Here is a 12,851-nt window from a genome sequence, read left to right on the forward strand (position 1 = left end):
AATTTACCTTTCCCACTAATTAATCCTTCTAACATGGTTGTGTTTTTAATATGATGTTATTTGCAGCTCATAAAAAGATCATTATTTTATGGTTCAAGGCAAAATTTGCCACGGCGATGATGTAGTTGAAACTATTACGGACACCACAGCCATGGAGCACATTACATATTTCTCTACATTGTACTTAGATTTATTTAATGAAGTATACAACCTGTTGCTGGTGAATCTTCCCCAGTCAGGATGGATGTGGACCATTTTGGTCAATTGCCTAAAATGTAGGCCAAAGGGGCTGGGGGCAGGTTTTGAATAAGGGTGTGAAACTGGGAAGTGTATCTCCTAATGCACTATTCACAAATAAAATCTACTCACAGAATTAGATTGATAATAGCATACCGGGTTGGGAGATGGATGATAGAATGTTAACTATATTTTTTTCCTTCCCTGACTATTATTTACAAATACTTCTGCAACAATTAAATTAGAATGGCTGATTAGAATTAGAAATAACATGATAAATGAGGTATACTTGCTTAAACGTTGGTTGCAATGTCTTAGTTGTATATTTAATTAAAATACTTTTTGTAACATATGGTCACTATTTTTTTGTTGCATTGCATTTTTTTAAAACTGTATAAATAAAAGATAATGAAAATTCTGACAGCTAACAGGATCCTTTTTATAGTTCAATTTTGTGCTCGAGTGTTGACAATGCAAAATACAGTTTTTAAATAAAACTAAACATACTTGCACGTAGTGAAACACAGCTCGTGATCTTGGTTTATTTATTTAACTTTGTACAAAACTTGTTAATTTAGCAACCACAAAGTCACTGGGAAGGAATTCAACTTCAGCGGGGGCACAAAATGGGCAGCAGCAGATTGGCCCCTCGTTATACATCCCGCCCAGTCTTCCTATCCATTGATTTGAAATAATGTGCCTGATAATGCCAAATAATTTTTCTCAGGATTTGGGCGACACTGCCAGGGCCACATTCATTGCTTATCCTAAGTTGCTCTGAAAGGGGCAGTCTTCCTGAACCACTGCAGTCCTTGTGGTACGTTGCTCTGAGCACAATTGAGACTTTACAATATTTTCACCAAAAGCAAGTGCCTGTTATCACAGGCACTTATGTAGTATAAACAAAGCAGTGCACATGCCTCCAGAGGCACAGAACACCAATCTGTTGGCTGCCATTTTTTGCAGGATGTGGGTGAGCTGAACACCTGATCTTCCTGTTTACATTGCTAGTCTGTATGGATCATCCTAAACAAGAAGAGCCATACAGACCAGCAACTGTGCATGCGCTCTGGAAACAGTTCTGCAATATAAATTTACCATTAGAGGGAATGATCTAGGCCTTGGGGGAATTTGTTGGTCTGGCTGCTTGCTAATGATGTGCGCACTATGGGAGGGCAAGACTTACACCACTGAAGCAGTAATGGAGGGAGGAGGGGCTGACAAACAGTTGTCACTTTTTAAAGCTGCCTCAGAAACATAGATTGAAAAAAAATGAACACATCACCACTACGAACAGTTTGATGACTCTCCTGGGAATCCTATAGTGCCTCAGCTAGTGTTTATAAGCTAAGTAAGATGGCAAAGAAAAAGATCAGATGTTTGAGAATTCCACTATGATGGACAGGGATTTGTAACATCACTTGCATAGGCACTCAAAATAAGGCTATTGTTGCATCTTCAACTCCTGGTGGAAGACACCAAAGCCTAGATTTTCCATTCTGAATTATTTTAATTTCAGCATTTAAACAATAAACAGGTTAATGCCAGTGTTCAGTAAATCTAGGCCGGTCAGTCTCTCGTGACCTCACAGCTAAACCCATTCAAAATAGTTGCCAGACAAAAAATAGATGAGACTAATTTGTAACAAAAGTGTAAGTCACAAATTATCTTATAACCTATTAGTGGTTTTGCAATAACCCTCTCTCTGTTTCCTTTTTAAATGTTCCATTCTGCAAAATAACCGTAGGTATTCATTATATATTTTTTGTGAAAGTCAACACTTAAAGTGGCCAAAAACTGGTCTTGGATTCCCGACAAATGTGGGAAGAAAGGCCACCTTAAGTGTTGGCTTTTACAAAAATATATATGTTTCAGACTTGTATGTGAAAAAGTTTAAGGAACATTTTTAGGTCTGCTGTACCCAAACAAGTCACTATAGAAAATATTTGGTCCCTTTTATTGCAGGGGTGGAAGCTAAAGTACACAAATAGACAGACTGTAGCAGTGGTGGATTTAGAAGTCACTGAAGGGGGATGAGTTGGGTAGATGAGATCATTATTCTAGTGACAGTCTGGGGGCATGTCCACATCCCCAGAAAATTCTGATCTTTGACTCTTTATTTGGTCCATTTGTGATATTTGGAGCCTACCATGATTTTGCCTTTCAAGCCAAACACACTTTATCCTGGAAGGACTGCAGATTATTTAAATACAAGCACTCTGGTGGTGCTCATGGTCAGTTGATAATATAATGTTTTATAAGAACAGTAATATTATACCATGTAACACATAATGGAGCAGATTTTCAACTCCATCACCTGGGTGTTAAACATCACCTAATGAAGTGTAGAAGATCTGGTGAGAGGAACTCATGTTGTTGCATCTAGCCTGAGTCTGCATCTTCACACTTCAGGTGTCACACTCACACATACAAATTTATGTGTTATACTTAAAGTATTTTAAGAAGTCAGTGTGACCTCTAATTGACCTAAGCATCTGCTAAGAGCAATTGACAGATAATTGAATCCAAAAAAGTCTGGTGGGAGGATCTTGCATTAAAACAGAACCTGCTTGATTTTCCATCCATTTAAATTAACAGGTGCGCAATTCTCCCTGCCCAGTTTTTCACTGTGCTTTGCACAGGTGATGTTAAAGGTAGTAAAGACTAAAATCTACCCCAATGTATTATTATGCTGTTAAAGTGCAAGTGTGTCCCCCTTTAACACTATAAGTAGTCAATTATCTGCTGATTAGTTCAATTAGAGGTCAGACCGACCTTGTTTTAACACTTTTCTTTAAGTATAACACAGGAATTTGCATATGTGTGTCTGACACCTGAAGTGTGAAGATACAGAAGCACGCTAGATGCAATGCTTTGCATACGTATCGATGAAAATGAAAGTATTTGTACAGACTTTGATGCAACTTCATAGGATCTAGTTCCTTTCTTTGGCAATGTAACCTCAAATACATCATGTTAATTTGTAAATAGAAACCGTTTATAACAAGCACCTCCAATAATATTGAACGGTAGGGCATTCTACATCCACAAGACAAAGCTTGCTCACTATTGCACCTAACCCTGTCTCGGCACCTAGGAGAACCTACAAATAGGTGGAGGATTACCTGGACTGATGTACGTATTTTAAATAAACATCTTTTATTTTTAAGTAGCTAAATGGGTTAATATCCTCCATTAAAATAACAGGCATAGTAATGTCATACAAATGCATTAAGCATTCATCTGCAATTATTGCCACCAGTAATTTCCAATCTAATTGCTTTTTTTATCCAATCAAAAATGTTTATTTTTTTGCACTGGAAATAAAAATCATTAAGTGTCGCAATCGTGAAGAAAAACTAGAACGTACAAAAACGTGATTTGCAGGAACAGGTACTTGGCACTAAATTTTGTGCTCATAGGTGGACCTGATTGACTGCCTCCAGTCTGGGGTTTGAAATCTATGGTCCTCATCCTAATGTCACTGTCACATTTCCCCATGGATTTTGACCATTCTAATGCAGAGAGTGTGGGCTGTTTCCTCAGTTATTGCATGGTAACAAAACAACCTTCACCATGTACGCATAAACAAACTGAAAACAGCATCAAAGTTAAAGAACGTAAGCCGGCCCTTAAACCAACGTTGCCCAATACATCAGCCACATATGGCTAATTGGGAATCCAGATGTGGCTAATTGCATTTTTGATTAGTAAATAAAAAATGAGTAATGGACACAGTCGTTGTGCATGTGATCTCAATACTCATATTCGCATTGCATGTGCACTTTAACCTTTTTGTGTGTTTGTTGGTAAAATGGTAAGATGAAAAGCAGAGTGTGTGAGTGTTTTTTGATCATTGTGATTGCTTTACTTCCTTGGTTACTGAATGGTGGTAGATGTTTGTTAAGTACATATGTATATATATATATATGAAGTACATTTACCTGTATTGTGTAAATGTCTGTATGGCGGGTTCTACTAAAATCAGCGCATGGTATTTAAAATGGTATCGCCATTGCCACACCTGTGGTTAGTCAGCAATTTCTATTGGACAACACTGCCCCAACAAATAGAAGTCAATACTACACATCACAGATCACGGTAATAAATATAGGAGAATCGCAGTGTCATTTAAAAAAAATTAAATAAAATGTATCACTCCAACCCCACTCTCTATTTTATTTTCACATCCTGGAAATTCTAGAAATGCAGTGACAGGAATGTTGAAATAAAGCCAGAAAATCCATTCACGCGAGGGAACATCATCGTTATCTCAAAAAAAAGCAGCTGCAAACAGTCTTGGAGAAAATAAACCTTCAGATAAGACAACAGCTGGGCATGTCTCTGAAAATTCCTTGAGGTAAATTAAAACTTTTTAAAGTAGCATTTTAGTAGACTATTTGTTATACATAATTTCTTTGGAGAAAAACTTTAAATAAACACATTGGCTACAGCTCTCAGAAACCATCTTGAAACTTTTCTGACTCATGTTTGTGTATAACCAAAAGAGGGAAAGTAATATTTGATTGATTGGTTCTAACAGCTTTCAGCCCCACCTTCCAACTAACCAATCTGATTGCTCGATATTAAATCCTCCAATTTCAGTGAAAAAACTTTTCCTTGCCATATGGGCTGAAATATTGATAACTGGCATGTATATACAGCTATTGAAGAAAGGAACACTTCTGTAAGTGAAATGGGTGCCATGGTCTCATTTATTTAGCCACTTTTCATGGACTAAATGTATTGAGTGTCAGGTTGGCTCAGTTGGTAGCACTCATCTATAACTCAGAAGACTGTAGGTTTAAGACCCACATTGGATGTAAGCACATAGAATCACAGAAGGTTACAGCACGGAAGGAAGTCAGTCCGCGTCGGCTCTATGCATGAGCAATTCAGCTAGTCCCACTGCCCCTAACATAATCTAGGTTGATATTTCAGTTGGAGATGCTGTCTTTTGAATGAGATGTTAAACTGAGGCCCCATCCACTCTGAGCCAGTGGACATAAAATATCACATAGTACTATCCGTACTATCCCCTTCCCGATGTTTTGGGGATTGATCCCTGATTCTGTCCATGAAACTTGCCAATCAATTATTACATATTCCTTTACCTATGTACTCAATTTTTATTTTTACTTTTTTAAATCGCAGAATACACAGGAAGAAAGTAAGCAAGATGTTCCTGGCATTTCACAACACTGGGGGAAGAGAGCTGTAGGATTTACGAGCGCTGGGACAGGAACTGCGCTTCAGTAGTATTGCTGCCTGCCTAATAAAAATATTTACTTGCCAGTTGCCTAATGGAAACTAGTGGCTATTCTCCCAGACTGAACGAGGGGGTCAAGTTGGTTTGAAAATGACATACCCAATGGTGGGAGATTAAAACTGAATTAATCCCCTATGCAGGCTCAGTAATCTGATAGCTCAGCTAGGCAGGTCCACCAAGGTGCTATTGATAAGTAATCAGCCAGCGTGACCTACTAGTGGGCAAAACTGTGGCAGATGGATTTCAACGTGGGGAAGTGCAAGGTCATCCACTTCAGACCTAAGAAAGTTGGATCAGAGTATTTTCTAAATGGTGAGAAGCTTAAAACTGTGGAGGAGCAGAGGGATTTTGGGGTCCATGTACTGAAATCACTAAAAACTAATTGACAGATACAAAAAATAATTAAAAAGGCTAATGGAATGTTAGCCTTCATCTCAAGGGGGCTGGAATACAAAGGGTGGAAATTATGCTACAGTTGTATAAAACTCTGGTTAGACCGCATTCGAAGAACTGTGTTTGGTTTTGGGCACCGCACTTCAGGAAGGATATATTGGCCTTGGAGGGGATGCAGCGCAGATTCACTTGAATGATACCAGGGCTAAAAGGGTTAAATTATGAGGAAAGGTTGCACAGACTAGGCTTGTATTCCCTCGGGTACAGAAGGTGGTCTAATTGAGGTGTTAAAGATGATTAAAGGATTTGATAGAGTAGATAGAGAGAAACTATTTCCTCTGGTGGGGGAGTGCAGAACAAGAGGGCATAACCTTAAAATTAGAGCTAGGCCATTTAGGGGTGACATCAGGAAGCACTTCTTCACACAAAGGGCAGTAGAAATTTGGAACTCTCTCCCCAAAAAGCTGTTGAGGCTAGGTCAATTGAAAATGTCAAAACTGAGATCGATAGATTTTTGTTAGGGAAGGGTATTAAGAGATATGGAACCAAGGCAGGTAAATGGAGTTAAGATACAGATCAGCCTTGATCCCAATTGATTGGCAGAACAGGCTCAAGGGGCTGAATGTCCTACTTCTGTTTCTATGTTCGAATTATTTGAACCTAGAGGTGAAGACCTGTTACTAGACTAAGTTTTTGTCCCTACTTGGCACAGAGAAACCTGCAAATTAGTGATCTTGTAGCTAGGGTGGTGTTAGCAATGAGAAGCTTACCAATCCTCTGTGCTGGTAAGAAGCATTGTTTTAGTTGGTTAAACTCCAACAATACCCCATGTACAGGAAAAGATCACTAAGCCTTGTCTCTTGCTAACCTAAGCCTAAATTCTGTTGGTCTAAGGAAATTAAGATGTATTCTTTGGGAAAGAATGTAAAAACATATCATGCAAATGGAAACACTACTTTATGCGGACCTCACTGAATAGATGTGGCTGTGGAAGGCCTATCACCCCAACCCAGATTATCTATTCAGGAAGAACCTACAGTTTCCATATCACAAAATTCAGCTGTTTATATTAATGATTTCAGTGTTTTTGCCTCCACTACCCTACCTGAAGTCTATTCCATTTACTGATCATTCAATGTGAAGAACTTCCTGACATCAGCCCTAAATTTGTCTTTTGTTAGTTTGAACACACGTTCCCTTATTCTACTGTCACGGTTTAATTTAAAGTATTATACCGCATTTACTTATTCATAACAATTTACTATCTTATATAGCTCTGTAAGGTCACCTCTCAGTTGACCTTTCCATTAATATCTCCTTTCTGCATATTGTGACAACATAGGATCATATGATTACATAGGACAAAAGAACAGAAAATGAACATTGGACAGCAGCACAGAAGGAACTTAATTTTACATTTATTATTATTTGTTACTTTCTTCTGAGTTAACAGCTGATACTGCTCGATGTTCTTTTATATGAATATCACAGTCTGCGAGGCAACCATTCAGTAGTCCAAAATGCTTTGCTTCATCAATGTGGACATCTGCATGCTGAACTCTGACCCCATGTGACAGTAACTGTCTTAGAGTTAGGTTGATTTATGTTGTTATCTTGATGCTGGGAGATGGGGAGGGTTAAATGGTTTCTGGTATAAGATACAAATCCAATCATTAATCTGACTTCAGCAAGGGACAGAAGTAGGTGAAGACACAAAGTAAGACTGACCTCGTCAGGCTCTGTTAGAAGTGGATGATGTTTACCAGAATTTAATTAATACTTCAGATAGAGTTCAGTGGCTGGACATTACAGCTGAGGTCTATAGTTTACATTCAGGCAGCTGGATGATTCATGGATCCTGCTCATAAACTCATAGGAAACATGCAATGCTGTTTCTCTTCTATCAGCTGCCTTGTACCTTTTCCATGAGATTTTACCATCCTAGAAACCTGAAGGACAAATAGAGTTTGGAAAATGTTGCACAGGAGTGATGTCACAATGGCCCGGAATTCCTCGGAGCAGCTACTGCTCCATCACTGGAAGTGTGACAGAATGGGAGCAGCAGTGGGGAACTTCCTGGCCAATATCTCTTTAGTTTCTTCTGTGCCTGTTGGTGATGGGACCAGTATTGCACGGCCAGCTGCTGATCTACCCAGATTTTTCAGTCAGGTGCTACACCACCATGTTATACACTTAAGTTGCACAATGCCTTCCTTTTATATATCTAATTTTTAAAATGTAGGTGGTCTCCTGCACCAACATTCAGTTTTTTTCAGAAGAAATCACACTGGCTTACAGGAAGTCAGTCAACTGCACTCCATACAACTGCTTCAGCACGCAAATGTGAACTCCGTTCAGCCATTGCTCAGTGGCACAAGTAGCCAGCATCACTGGGAATTTCCTGCTTATACTTGTACTTAAATGGTGCAGGTGCTGTACCAGCATGATTGATATAATGGTGTTATTAGTTACGGTGGAATTTATTTTCTGTAGACTGACTACTAGAATACTGTCACTGGCTGGTACTGAAAACAAAAAAAAACAGAAGTTATTTGGGACTGAGAAAAGGAGGCTAACGGTTGGTTATCTGCCAGGTTACCCTGCTGCCTCTGCACACGTTCCTCTTCCTCCTCAAAGCATCCAAGAGGGTGCCTCTTTGCAAAGTGAAGTTTTGCAGCATATAGTACACCACCACAATCCTTGAAGCTCTTGTTGGACTATTTTAGTGCTTCCTTGATCAATCCAGGCACCTAAATGCCAACTGTCTGCTTGATGATGATTCTGGAGGCAGGAGAGACCCCACTGTAGTGGCGCTGAGTTGGTACCCTGGGAAAGCGCACAGATGTCATCAACCACAGCTGTGGAAGGGGACCGCGATCTCCTAGGATCCACCCAGACACTTGTGTTTTTAGTCCAAAGAATGGTGGAATGGTGAACTGCCTCAAAATAAAAAAAGCTGTGGCAGCTGACAGAAAAATGAGCATTATACTCAAATGCTGCTGATCTGAAGCACATGAAGGGCAACCTTTCCTATTAAGGGGTTGACGGGATAGTAAAAGGGGGCATGTATGGCCATGTGAGTGTAATTCTATAATTCTCCGGAGTTGGGGGAATCTTGTCGCACAGTTAAGTTGCAGTATCTGGTCATGCTGGTTCTGCATGTCTATGGAGAAGCAAATGTACTGCAGCTGTATCAAACAGTGCATCTGTAACTTGCTTCATGCATCTGTGCATATTTAATTGGGCAATAATGTCTCCAAAGGCAGCCTAAAATGACACTGTGGGATAGAAATTAAGGGTGGTAGTGACCTTTACAGCTGCTAGCATTGCAATGCCTGTGGTGCAGGTGGTCTCTAAATTGGTGCCTGCTTGTGACATAACTCATAAATGGCTTACCAAGTGAAGCATAGCCTCTACAAATAGTATTCTTGATTCAGGTGGAGGTAGGAGTGCCTAAGTTGGTACATGTGGATGTAAGGATACAAATGGGTGAGGGTAAGATGCCTCTTGGGCTGTGTGATGAATCTGGCCTCCCTGTGTTTCTCCTCCTCATCCTCTTCCTCTAAGAAACAGAGATGGAGAACTATTTCAAAAAATAAATCCCATTCGCTCCTCTGTTGAATGTGAGGGGATAAAGTCTGAAGTTCCAAAGCATAAGACAGAAAGATGGACCCGAAGTATGATTCTTCAGGAAAAAAAAATTACTGCAAATGGTAGAGAAGAAACAAAAGTTAGAGTACTTCAAAGTTTGACTTCAGTAGCCTTTTCAATTGACTTCTGCTCGTCACTTGATGCCTAGCAGCACTGGATACCTTATATATATATGGGTGTTGGGAAAGAATCCAATATTTAGCGTCATTACATCAATTGTTTTGGATTTTAATATATCTGCCTATAGTTGAACAGGTGCTTCCTGCTGCTGCCTACATCTCTGGCAGAAAAATCATCATTGGCGTTCCAATGAGTAGGGATGTGGCGTTCTGCATATCTGCCCCATTTACACTCCTGCCAATCTCAAAATTGCCTCAAATTTAAAAATTCAGACAATCAAGACCATGCTAAGATATTCACGGGTTCTGCGGATTTCTGCTGTGACTCCTGTCTGGGATGTATTCCTTCTTAGTCTACTAGAAAACATAATCACATTTTCTCCCCTACTACAGAGCTGGGATTGGCCACATAACTGATCCCTCCCAAGTGAACCATAATAAGAATTGAAACCATAGTGGTGGCAGAAAGCCTGTGCCAGGATTCCAGAAATGTCACTGCATATGTATGTTCTTCTATGTAAATGTATCACTATTTATTTAATTTTAAAGGGCATCCATTGCTGGACTTAAAATGATCCCATATTTTCGCCCAATTCAGATTTTTGCAAATGAACTTAAAAGGCTAAAATTTGGATCAGTTCTGCTATTTAATTTGGCTTGGAACTCCTTTCTAGTAACGACCGCTCAGATATCTACTGTTTTGTGCTCAACATATTTTTCCCAGTGTACAGACACTGCTGATTATTACAAATATCCTTCCAATAATAAACTTTAAAGACCATAATTTACACACAGATCATCTGATTTTTCCTTTTTTGGTACAAACACGCTGACATGTACTGTCTGATTTCAAAGATTTAAAATGATCTTAGAAAACGTAACAAGCGAGTGATTTTTAAAACATTACTGTTGATTCAAATGCAGTCAGAAGTGCTACTTCTTTCAGAGGCAGGTGCTGTAAGATGCAGAAATGGTTCGCAGATGAAACATCTCCCATCATGGAACATGCACAGGAACAAAAAATTTAATGAGAAATAAAGGAAAGAAAAAGCCTCTTAGAGAGTGTTAACTCTGCCATTTCGCTATCTCAAAGAGTATTTTATGCTTGAGTAATAGCTTCCTCTCATTATGCCTTTCTTTTGCTCATGAAAACACATCAAAGAGCACCGCTGGTCTACCTGATCTACCAGAGGGGTTTTTGAGGATATTGCAGTGCAAATTCTAAAGAACCCAAGTATCAGCCGCGAAAGACCCCTGCCGACAGGCCAGTTCAACACAAATATTTCACCAGTCATTACATTTCGGAAATCTCTTGACAAAAGACAGCTCATTTCCTGCTTTTTTTGCCCCCCTTTTCTTTTTTTTAAATAAAAGATTGCAGTCTCGTTGGAAAATGATTACAACAAACGCATTCACAGCATTAGGATTATAGGGAAAATGTCCGGTTCCTGCTAATCAAAAAGAGCAGGAAACGTGCAGCCGTGATAGAAAATATGGTAACATGATTAACAGGCGTAGCAAGTCATCAGTTTTAGTTTTTAGGAAATATGGTCAGCATTAGGTGAGCAATTAGATACAGGAAGGGCAGCTTGCCCTCGTTAATTGCTTATTCTTTTGTCATAAATGGTAAGCAACGATAGCAGTCATAGTGGATCACTTAGCCACCATGTTTAGGAATAATATTGGTCCTTCTCTAATGGTATATATTAAATTGTACTGTAATGTTATTTAAATATTTAGCATTGCCATTTGTAGATGCATGTATAATATTAATTTTGTTTAGTCTCACAAAAAGTAAACACTGCAGATATCAATGTGTTTACTTACTAATAAGCATTTGTACTTTCTGAAGCTAAGCTCTGAAATGTCTGAACATTTATGTTGTATGCACAACTTGGTCTTGGACTAAAACGTAACTTTGTCAAATTTTTACACGGAAAGCTGACAGCAATGCCACGTCTATCAGAAGCTGTGGGTTTGGCTAAGACTACCTGACCACACTTTGGTACAAAATTAATTATTTTGCTAAACATTGCCGCTTCTTTCTCCTCCGCCTTCCCCCTCCCCCCACTTTTCTTAGGAATGTAGCTCTGCAACAAGTTCAAGTTCATGCTACAGGAAGGCACTCTTGGGCAGCTAGCAGCGAGAATTAATTTGCATGTGATCCCTCTGAACCTTTGCTGCACAACATGCAAAGTTGTTTCCAGGACCATTGAAAGGAATTTTCATACAGTTTTTTTTAAAGAGCTATCAACACATGAGATGAGAGCCAGGATCTCAGTAGCTAGTTATTAACTCTTTGGGTACCACATTTTCTTAGTGGTTTGCCTGCCAAGAATGTTTTTCTTTACAAAGAATAGGCCTTTGTAAATATTGAATTTAAAAACAACCGTAGCTCTTTAACTATTACTTTAAATATTTAATAGTTTTATAATTTTGTAGAACTTTTATTAATTGTATACATGACACTACTAAATAAATGAATATTTTGTCAGTGTTCATTCACGTCCAGTAAGTACAATTTGAAAACTAGAAGGAATATGTACATCACCTTCCATCTTCTGAAGCTAACCGTAGCATCCCCACTACTATCCCAGTCTGCAGGACTGGAGTGCAGTGATACTTACAGCTCACTGAAGTTGCATTGGGCTGACCTTGCGGGATTTCTCAATGTTAACCCTCATTGCTTATACCTGGCAAGATCCTGGCATTTATTAGGCCTGGTGCTGAGAGCTCACCAAAGGAGCGGAGTGATGGAAAATTGCACGATCATCAGCCCTTAAAAAGCTACATTTAAATTTGAAGGAAGGCAGCCATTTGAAGGAAATTTGCCAGCTAGGGGTAAATAAATTATCTCAGACTTTCCAAAGAATGTTCTGAAGTCTTATAAATGTTTCAATCACAGTCAGTTTACCAGTGAATTAGCAGAGAATACGGCTTTTTAGGTTCCATATAAACATTACCTACTTTCAGGAAGGAAGAAAAAAATCTTGAAAAAAAGATGAAAAATTGTTCATAAAATTGCAAACAAATTTCAAACAAAAGCCAGTACAAAAATGTATAAAACTGGAAATTTAAAAAAAGCTAAAAACTGTCTGACCCTTTAAAAGCTCTGACTTCCACTAGACTTACTCCAGGTGGGCGAAGGAAGCATGCAGCATGATTCAGTCCTAAGTGGATAG

At 39.0% G+C, this 12,851-nt stretch overlaps 1 protein-coding gene and 1 long non-coding RNA gene across 11 annotated transcripts in view; one reads left to right on the top strand and one right to left on the bottom strand.

The window, feature by feature from the left end:
* The window catches only part of nfia (nuclear factor I/A), a 438,666-nt gene that overhangs the window by 23,635 nt on the left and 402,180 nt on the right, over positions 1-12,851 (bottom strand). The window lies entirely within an intron of this gene.
* Positions 3,264-12,851, top strand: part of LOC137325325 (uncharacterized) — a 41,294-nt gene continuing 31,706 nt past the window's right edge. Inside the window, exons 1-2 of the long non-coding RNA XR_010963865.1 lie at positions 3,264-3,372; positions 4,442-4,597. This is a non-coding gene — a long non-coding RNA (uncharacterized lncRNA). The remainder of the gene's footprint in view (positions 3,373-4,441; positions 4,598-12,851) is intronic.

Source organism: Heptranchias perlo, chromosome 9 (assembly GCF_035084215.1).
Source record: "Heptranchias perlo isolate sHepPer1 chromosome 9, sHepPer1.hap1, whole genome shotgun sequence".
NCBI lineage: Eukaryota > Metazoa > Chordata > Chondrichthyes > Hexanchiformes > Hexanchidae > Heptranchias > Heptranchias perlo.